At 31.9% G+C, this 9,451-nt stretch overlaps 1 long non-coding RNA gene across 3 annotated transcripts; it reads right to left on the reverse strand.

Annotated features, from left to right (window-relative positions):
• Positions 1–202: 202 nt before the first annotated feature.
• LOC148613253 (uncharacterized) lies at positions 203–9,446 on the reverse strand. 3 transcript variants are annotated; one of them, XR_015923302.1, is made up of 5 exons: positions 7,505–9,446; positions 2,491–2,595; positions 1,125–1,202; positions 762–942; positions 203–442 (listed from the first exon to the last, which is right to left on the reverse strand). It is a non-coding gene; the product is annotated as an uncharacterized LOC148613253 (long non-coding RNA). The 3 variants fall into 3 exon arrangements; XR_015923303.1 differs by lacking the exon at positions 2,491–2,595; XR_015923304.1 differs by lacking the exon at positions 7,505–9,446 and having other exon boundaries at positions 1,125–2,181; positions 2,491–4,651.
• Positions 9,447–9,451: the final 5 nt, after the last annotated feature.

The raw sequence follows: 9,451 nt of genomic DNA on the forward strand, positions 1-9,451 counted from the left end.
GTCTTACGGAATGACTAAATGTCGATATGACGGACACAGGAAACCGTATAAAAATTGCAGAGGAAATGTGCAATATAACCATAGGTATGATCTAAAAGCTAGTTTTCGGAACTTCAGCACAATTTAAGGTCCACCCACGATCCGAACTATAACAAAATTGAAGTCAGTCAGTTCTGTAATTGAAGCCATTTGATGACGCCTGTAAAACTCCATATTTATTCGAAAATAAAGTGACAAAGCAATGTAAAATGATTTGCAGGCACAACAAAGACAAATACAATAGTTTTATAAAATTAGGATTTCAGAAAACTATCAAATTTTTGGAGTGTAAAACTGAATAGAACAATAAGAATATCTAAATACTTTGATTATTTCTTGATTAAGTCTTATAACAAGCTATTCTTCCTTAGATTTGTTCTAATAGTTGTCAATCCTGGTCACTCTGAAAGGAAACGGAAAATAGTTATATGATTAGTCTAAAACCGGGTTCAAATTTTGAACCTAAAAAAACAGTCTAAATCGAACCTGCCTTAAGTCAAAGGGGTTTGTATAAGACAGGTTACATTGCACGTTAACATTTGCAATAGTGTCGAGAATCTTTGTCATTTGAAATTGAACAGACCAATAATTTTTAACTTATTGTCAGCGTTGTTTGAATTTTCCAGGTTAGTCATTTCTTTTACAACTTTGTTCAAGATTCTTGCAAAGACTTCCAAACGAAAGATGATTGACCTTGTATTTTTATCATTCATTATACTCACTCTCGCATTTCTTCAACTTGTGGTCTAGAAACTCGTGCAATATTGAAGTAGGAATATCCAGCACAGTTGAAGCAGCAACAGTAGTCCTTGGTCTTATAAGTGACGCACATGTACTGACTACAATTCTTAGTATACCCACAGTAGTATTTACATATTTGACAGTTGGTAATGGCATCACTCACTACAAAGATAAAACAAGTATATTTCTAAACCTAGATTTGGTCCCAATTAGGCAGGATTGTAATAGTAATAGTAAATTGCTTTTTAATTTATCAAAGAAATTATAACATATGTTTTAAGTTTCCACTTCATAACATTTCATACTGTTAAAACATATCACATTATGTAATGAAATTTACTGACCTGCGAAAAATGCGACGAGGACAAGAAGAAAGAAGTCTGCAGTCTTCACAATAATTTATCGAACTATCCACACCTGTACTGTAAAATATTATGTTAAATGAAACAGAAATAAACAATTTATAATGTGTTTGATATTAACAATAATTAACTTGTGATGGATGTGAAGTATGCAATACTATTTGGAAAAAAAAAGAAATAATGAGAGAGCGTATCTTTAAAATGATTGCAAGAAATGCCATTGTAAAAATAAGTTTTGCAGTTAAATTTCAACACGCTATACAAGTTACAGAACCCATGCTCTGACAGACAGGGTTGTAAGTCTTCCTAACAATAATGATTAAGATAGTATAGCATTATTTATACTTTTGAAAAAAAATATGAGATCAGCACACGCATGTATTTAATTGAACGTCTCAAATTTAGAATCAAGACAAAATGAAGTTATTTTTTTCTATAACGGTAAAAATTATTATGTTTTTGCAATAGCAACAATGAAATTTTAAATCGTATAAGACGTGTTTATAAACTTGCCTTTATTATTCAGAATGATTCCCGGAATAACGAAGTTTCTATAATTATATAATCTTTGTAGAGGAAATCGGATGAACTAACAAGTTTAAAGTCCTAAATAGACGCCTTGATATTGGCGTATCAACAGTTTACACTTTACGATAGAAATTTATAACGCACAAAAATGAGTTTAATTCTGTCTCAATGCCGCTTTGTTGTTTTGTTTCATATCCATTACTATAAATTTTGCTGGATCTATAGCATAGATGTTCATTGGCTGCTATCGACAACATGGTCTGTCTTAACTTAGATTTTTTATTTTGTTTTCTTTTGTTTTAAATTGTCAAGTAAATTGTTGAAAAATTATGCGGATTTTGTGCAAAATTTGGGCAAAAAAAAAGAGTAAATATCAGTTTGAAACCCAACGTTTCAACATTTCCGGATCCGTCTTTGCCGAGTTATCTCCATGGCCATTTCCCATGCTTTTCTTTCACAGGTAAACTAACTATTTTACTCATTAACTGTTGGGAAAAATCAACCAATATATCTGCAATATTCAAAATCCAAATAAATTACATTACATTTATAAATACATGTACCAACGCTAAAAACACTATATATTATAATGATCGCTTGTTAAGTCACAGAAACCCTGGTCAAAACAAATTTACTTTAAATGTAACTAATCACTGTTACGTTTAGAATTGTACAAAGCAAGATGAAGATTGCTTTTCTCTCAGCAATGCTCGTTATAGTGATATTTGCAGGTGGGTACTTCACTTGTTTGTCCTAATATGTAAATATAAGGTACATTTGTATAAGTCAATTTATCCAGAGCTTTACTCAGGTAACTTACAGCTCTTCCTCAGTGTGCTAACCTTTCCCATGAACAAAAGAATCAAAATGATATATCAATAACTACATTTGGGTACCTGTGCCTGAATATTTAAATCGTAATAATCTGAGAAAAAACAAAAATAGATGGTTGTTACACTTCCAAGATACACATTATGTTTATTCTGTATGATATTGGCACTTTCCATGAGTTATCGTTCTTGATTTCGTTGTTTTAAGTGGGATATGAATATAAATACAGATCTGAATACAGAAAGGACTATGTACGGTAAAAATGTACAATATGTAGAACAAAAAAAAACATCATGAATCACTACAATAGGCAGTGTCCGCATTTTATATGGACTGTTACAAAAATAACATGAACATAGAATTTTTTCTAAACCAGAACGCTTTCGGTGATTTCGTGCTTGTATGCCGCAAGATAATGCAATCGTTCGAAAAAAGTAGGTGTAAAACCTAATACTTCTTTGTACTATTGTTAAATGCATACAACTCTCAAGGATTTTAACAAATTCTTATTCAATACTATTTGCTTATGATATTGTTTTATAAAGTAAATTTTGAGCTGATATATTTCCGTGCCGTAAAAGTGCTACAAAAATCAAGTAATGTGACAAATCAAATTTTAAAGTGGAAACACACATAAAAAAAACAACACGACAATTTATTCTACAGGTCATCCAAAAACGTATATACTATTCGTTAAATAAGCTTTAACTTTTAGTTGCAGAAAGTAACACTGACTGCGATAAATACTGCAACCGCACGTGTTACTATAGAGGATGTAAAGCTTATGCAACTACTGTCAACAATGGAACTTGCCTTTGTTGTGTCGATTGTGGTTCTGACAGCTTCTTCATTATCGGCCACGTTAATAGGAATACTCACAGACATTTAACTGATGAAATGTAAGAAACAAAAACGGACCGTTTTACGTGCAGATTTAGAAACATGCTCGCATAAGTAATAGGCAAATAAAAGGAATTTATGATAAGTTGCAAAATCTTTTTAACTTTCTAAACAATTTTAAAACTTTTAGAAAGTAAAACAATATTAAAAATACCAATTAGTCTTGTGCTTAAGGTTAGGAAAGTAATTTTTTGTTCCACTCAACATCGGTATATAACTTTTCCATCATTCTTCATAACTTTTTGGATCTTAAATCACTAGTGGGACGTAATGGATATACTTTTTAACGATTATGATAATTGATGAAAAATACAGACTTATCACCTTCTGCCTGATTCTGAGGTAAGTCTTTTCTCAGTGTTAGATGGAAAGATTCCTAATATTGACATTATGTAAAAGTACAATAAAACTTGTCTATATAGAAAACTTGATAATCAATTAATCTAGACATATTTTAAGTCACTAAATATGAATTCAAATGTTTTCTTTAACCTTGGTTAACCAAAAACGCTCTAAAGTCTTGAAGGAATTTGACTTATAAACTTAAATATCGCTATTTGACATTAAATAACATCGCTTAAAATCACTTTTCCCAACAAATTCATATTTTGAAGATCAATCATTTTTTTTGTGTAAGCAAAACAAAATAATGGTTTTTTTTTCTTTCTTAATTCTCCGTTTATACCGATTTTTATAACTTAATCGAACTTTTGAAAAATTGATTATACCATTTTTGTTAACTTTTTAGAATAAATAAATCTGTGCGTTTGATTTTTTGTTTGCAATTTATAAAGGAACACAAATATGTATCAAATATTAACATTCTTTAATTAAATTTTATATTTTTAAATTTTTTAATATTTTGACTGTTTTTAAAAGTAAATGTAATATATTTCTTCATATCAATTACTCACCAACCCAGTAGTCAGACTTGTCTGACCCCGAATTATATCATATTTTATCTACCTTATTTATGAAATATTGCAGTATTCCAAATTTAAAAATATGTTGAACAATGAGGTTTCATTCCTTGCATTGCATATAGTAGAACCTCTCGGTGATGGATTTGGCTTCCTCTTTCGATAGATTTGGTTATGAGTACTTCTTGTATACAACTAATATTTTGATGATGATCTTCCCACATATTTGATTATAATGCTGCTGATGAGAGGGTACTCCTTGAAACGCGTGTACAGGATATCGAAATTTACAATGTATTTAACTGGTATTTTTTGTATTTTAGAACTAATATCCCCATCCACCCCATTCAAAATCCCCATCCCCCATACACCATCATCATCATTGATCCCCTATTCCTCATTCCCCACCCCCCATATACCATCGAAGGAGAAAATTTCCCCATACAAGTACTGTACATTTTCTGTCTGTATCATGGCAGGAATGGACAAAATTCAACTTCCATTTTCATAAAGTTGCGCCTCGGCGGCATACTTGTAAAATACATCTTGCCTAGTAAGGGGCGACATGAAGAATAGCAATTCAAGAATTTCATACAACTCTTCTGAATCGGTCCATTCAATTTTGACAAAAAGTGATCCTATTATTCACTTCATTTTCAGGTTGATGGAAATAAAGAACTACAGAAAATGATGACGTGTAAAATGAGTCTTACAATCGTATTATAATATCTGAATCCAATATATAAGAATGATAAATACATATTTGACAACCGGATAACGGCACGTAATATCATTCACTTTTTTCCGGTTTTGCAAGATCCTTGCAATTTCGCAGAGAAATATCTGCAGGGTCTAGAGTTCAGATAGAACGTCAGAAGCTATTTCACAGTTAGATAGTATATTATTCCATATGGTAACAAGGACAAATTTTAAAAAATTGTATCTTAAATAGGTGTTGTCATGTCTAAAATTTATCGCCCGGAATGTGTGTGCTTATATCCACCGTAAACGTTTCAGTCGTAATGTCTATCCATCTCCACCATGAAGGTGTCAGTGATTATGTTGGTCCATTTCCAGTATGAAAATGTCAGTCATTATGTCTATCCATCTCCATTATGAGCGGATCAGTCATTATATCTGCCCATCTCAACCATGAGCGTGTCAATCGTTATGTCTTCCAATTTCCAATATGAACATGTCAATCATAATATCTATCCAATCCGCTATGAGCGTGTCAGTTGTCTTTATATTTGTCCATCTCCACCATATGTCTTCCAATTTCGACCATGAGCGTATCAATCGTTATGTCTGTCCATCTTTAAAAAATACCTTTATCGCCGATTTCTCTTAAACATGAGGACCAGATTGTTCGATTCGTCACAGTGATTACATTGAAATGTGTCTGTCGTGTTTAAAACAAAAACATCTAATTGCATAAATCAAAAGATATGACAATGAACACGCTTAAGATGACCTGTTTTTCTTATTCAATATATCGGCAAACAGTTACAATTGTCCCCACCGTTGAATCTTCAAATACGTCCTTTCTTATATTTAGGCATATCACATGACATTTGGTCTGAACATATCATCTAAAGCTGCTTAATATATTCTTTGTATCTTGATCTCGTGTAAATTAAACGGGTTGTTTACTATATATTATCTTCTGGTAAATTTACATAATTTATATATAAGGACAATGGATATGGTGAATATGTCAAAGAGACAACTCGACCGGGATGAAAAATATCAGCCACCCACAGGTCTTCGATAAACGATGAGGAAATCCCCAAAGCAATGGGCAGACTGTAGCTGCCCCCCTCCCCCCCAAAAAATATACACAGATACAGCGAAATAGTTTCTATTATATAGTCCAGCAATATACAGTAAATTGAAAGTGAAACAAACAAGACATACAGAGGCCAGTTATTCCCGACATGAGAAGGTGCAAACAATGCGGAAGGTTACAGTACTTAGTCTAGATCACAGATCACAGTACTCCCCATTTGTGAATTTAGCCACTGTGGATAACATATTACACAATTAAATTGAAAATTGTCTCTTAATCCTAATCATAATGTAAGATAGTATATTGACTAAATTACTAAGAAAAGTGATATTTTAAATGAGAAACCCAAAGTAATATGTACTTTTGTCAAAAATAATGTAATAACACGGTTTATTTTCGTTTGAATAAATAAAATGAAAAAGAAAATGACTCATAGTTTATGTAATATAATTTACATGGCCATTTCACGTAACATATTGTCTAGTATTTATGCAAATCAACCACCATTTTAATACTGGTAAACCTTGCTTACAATGAATATAATAGCTTTCTGTATGAGGTGTGCTATACTTTTAGTTTCTGTTATCCATACTGCATTACCATGTTAAGTACCATTCTGTGTAAGAATCAGACAACGGGTGGCACATCATATTTCTCAATTTGGTCTTTTTTTGCCTCGAAAACATTTAACACATCTAGAAATCAGCGGAACAGCTATTTACGTTTTTCCTGAAGCATTGGTGATGTAGATATTTTTTGACTGCTTATATAATGAAAAAGTTCGGGAAAATTTTCCCGCCATTTTTTCATGTGCCACACTTTATACACATTTTGCCTGATTCTTAGACGGAGGAGTACTTAAATGCTATTGATCATTTTCCACATTATACATGCAAACCAACATTACATTAAGGACAAAACCAAATCATTTTGACAAACACGCCAGAGTTACATTTGTATGAATGGAATGCAATTAATATCATAATAATGTATCTTTATACACATAAAATACTATTATGGAAACAATGGCTGGATATTCTCTGGTGTCAGCTTACTGCAAATGTATATTCTAATGTATACATATCTTCTTCATTTCACTATTCATAATGTGGAAAATTCTTAAAATCCATTTTATACACCCACAGCAGAGAACTTGACAAATCACCAATACATGTTTTACATGTTTAGATATTTTTAAAAGTATTTATTTGCTTGGTTTTTGAGGTATATCTACCGGTCCATAAATTGTATGGACCAACTGGCCTTCAAATTAAAAATTTGACTACATTTACAAGTTACATATAACGAATAATTTAAGAAGAATTGGGTCAAATTGTAATATATGAAACTGTTGGTCGCCCTAAATAGTCAATATACCTTAGATACGCACATACCTTTGGGATACCAATCCGTCTGTATATAATTAGACGACCCTCAAAATCATAAATTTTTAGGTTATGTTCACTGCATTGCATCCATGATTGACATTCTACAATAAAATAAATATACTCGGTTTTTGCAAGTATATTTTAAATTCAGAAATTTTTCCTAAGTTTATTTTTTAGAAAAAAAAATTACCGACTTAAAAATTATGATTGCTGTCAGGTCAGTATAATTGGCAACAATTTGAAAAAAAAACTTCTGTAAAATATGCAATCTGAGTTCAAACATCATTACAAAAATCCGTTATTCAAGGACTTCCATTTTCAAATGACCACTCACTGATCTTCTAATTGCATAATTTATAGGGACATTGTTTTTATTCATTGCAAACAAAATCACCCACTTCTTGCCAAGCGATAGTTGAGTGTAATAGGGTGTGTAAGTCTCGTCATGTGACCCCGTGATTTCGTCTACCATTCAAAAGCATAGTGATTTTTCATTAGAGAGCGTTGAGTTCAGCTTTAAGGGCAAAAAACTTTCTATATAAAATTACCAATAAAAATGACAAATAACTATTTCTACATGATAAATGAAGTAAGATAATACATAAACTAGAAAATTTTGCATTGTTATACAGCGTCTCGAGTACCCGGAAGTAAACAATAAAATACAGATCGGTCTCCGGTTTTCAATACGTTCTACATCGGAAATTCCGGTAAAGAAAATGAAACTAGAACGAGACTTACATACCCTATACTGCATAAGAAAAAAAAGTTTGACGAAATGAAAAGGTAAGATGTTCTATTAAATTCGGATTAATAAAAAAAAACACTTTCTAGAGAGAAAAGCGAAACGTCATAACTTCCCGGTTAGAGTTAGTATTAACATTTTTTTCATTTTTAACCTTCTATTTTTTTGCTTCTACAACCAGTTAGCTGATTTCATTTTTAAAAGAAATACATCTCTCGTTTTCATATGAGACGAAATCAATTTTACGTGAACTAACAAAAATGAAACACATTATAGGCGATTATCAAACAAATAACTTGGTATTTGAACCCTTCTTTTCGATATTCCACCCTAATTACATACCTACGAAAAACTCTACGTAATGTTTGGGTACTAAACAACAAAATATCTCGCCTATGTAGCTTGACGTTGCTACTCCAAACTCAGTCCACCGAAGTTGTGGTAACCGATTATTTCAAATACTTGTAGTTATGATAGTATTGTCATTCAGTAATATGGTCAGATCTAGATTGCAGTAAATACGGGCGTTCTATAAGTTGATATCTCATTTTGTTTATATGGTGTATAAAGCGGTATTCCATGGAGAGGAGTTGATGTGTTATTGGGTGAATGTCATGGTGTGTTTCTTGATTGTTTCAGTTTTTGACCTTATATCAAAATTGATGGTTAGGGTTTTACAAGGACGTATAAAGCCCTAACACGGACGCCGTGTGCCTCTTACTAGTCGAAATATATAGGTCATAGGTACGCCTTTTTTGTGTCGTTGTTTTGTTCTGTTTTGAAGAACAGTTAACTGTTTTGTTTACGTGGAGATTGTTACTTTTGTTGTCGAGGCCTTTCGGAGCTTTATAAACGTCGTTTTTAGACTTGTTGAAGACCTTTTGTTGTTGCCGTGGAGTTTGTTACCTTTATTGTCAAGGCCTTTCAGAGCTTTATAAATGTTGTTTTTACATTGTTGAAGACCTTTTAGTGATCTCTGAAAACATTACTATTTTGTATCTTGGTTTTATGCTGGGGCAAATGTTGAGTTTCAACCTATCTTCTCCATTTTATATTACATAAAAATCAACATGTATTGACAATCACATGGACAATTAAATGCAAAGGTAGGTCGAATTGTCTTTGGTTTGCAAGTGTTTGATTTTTGTTTCATTTGAATAGTCCCAAATGATGTTTACTAATGACGACTGTTTGCTTTCGTGTTTATA

The sequence above is a fragment of the Perna viridis genome, chromosome 6 (genome assembly GCF_037379345.1).
Source record: "Perna viridis isolate PV_CMFRI_1.1 ecotype Kerala chromosome 6, ASM3737934v1, whole genome shotgun sequence".
Taxonomy (NCBI): Eukaryota; Metazoa; Mollusca; class Bivalvia; order Mytilida; family Mytilidae; genus Perna; species Perna viridis.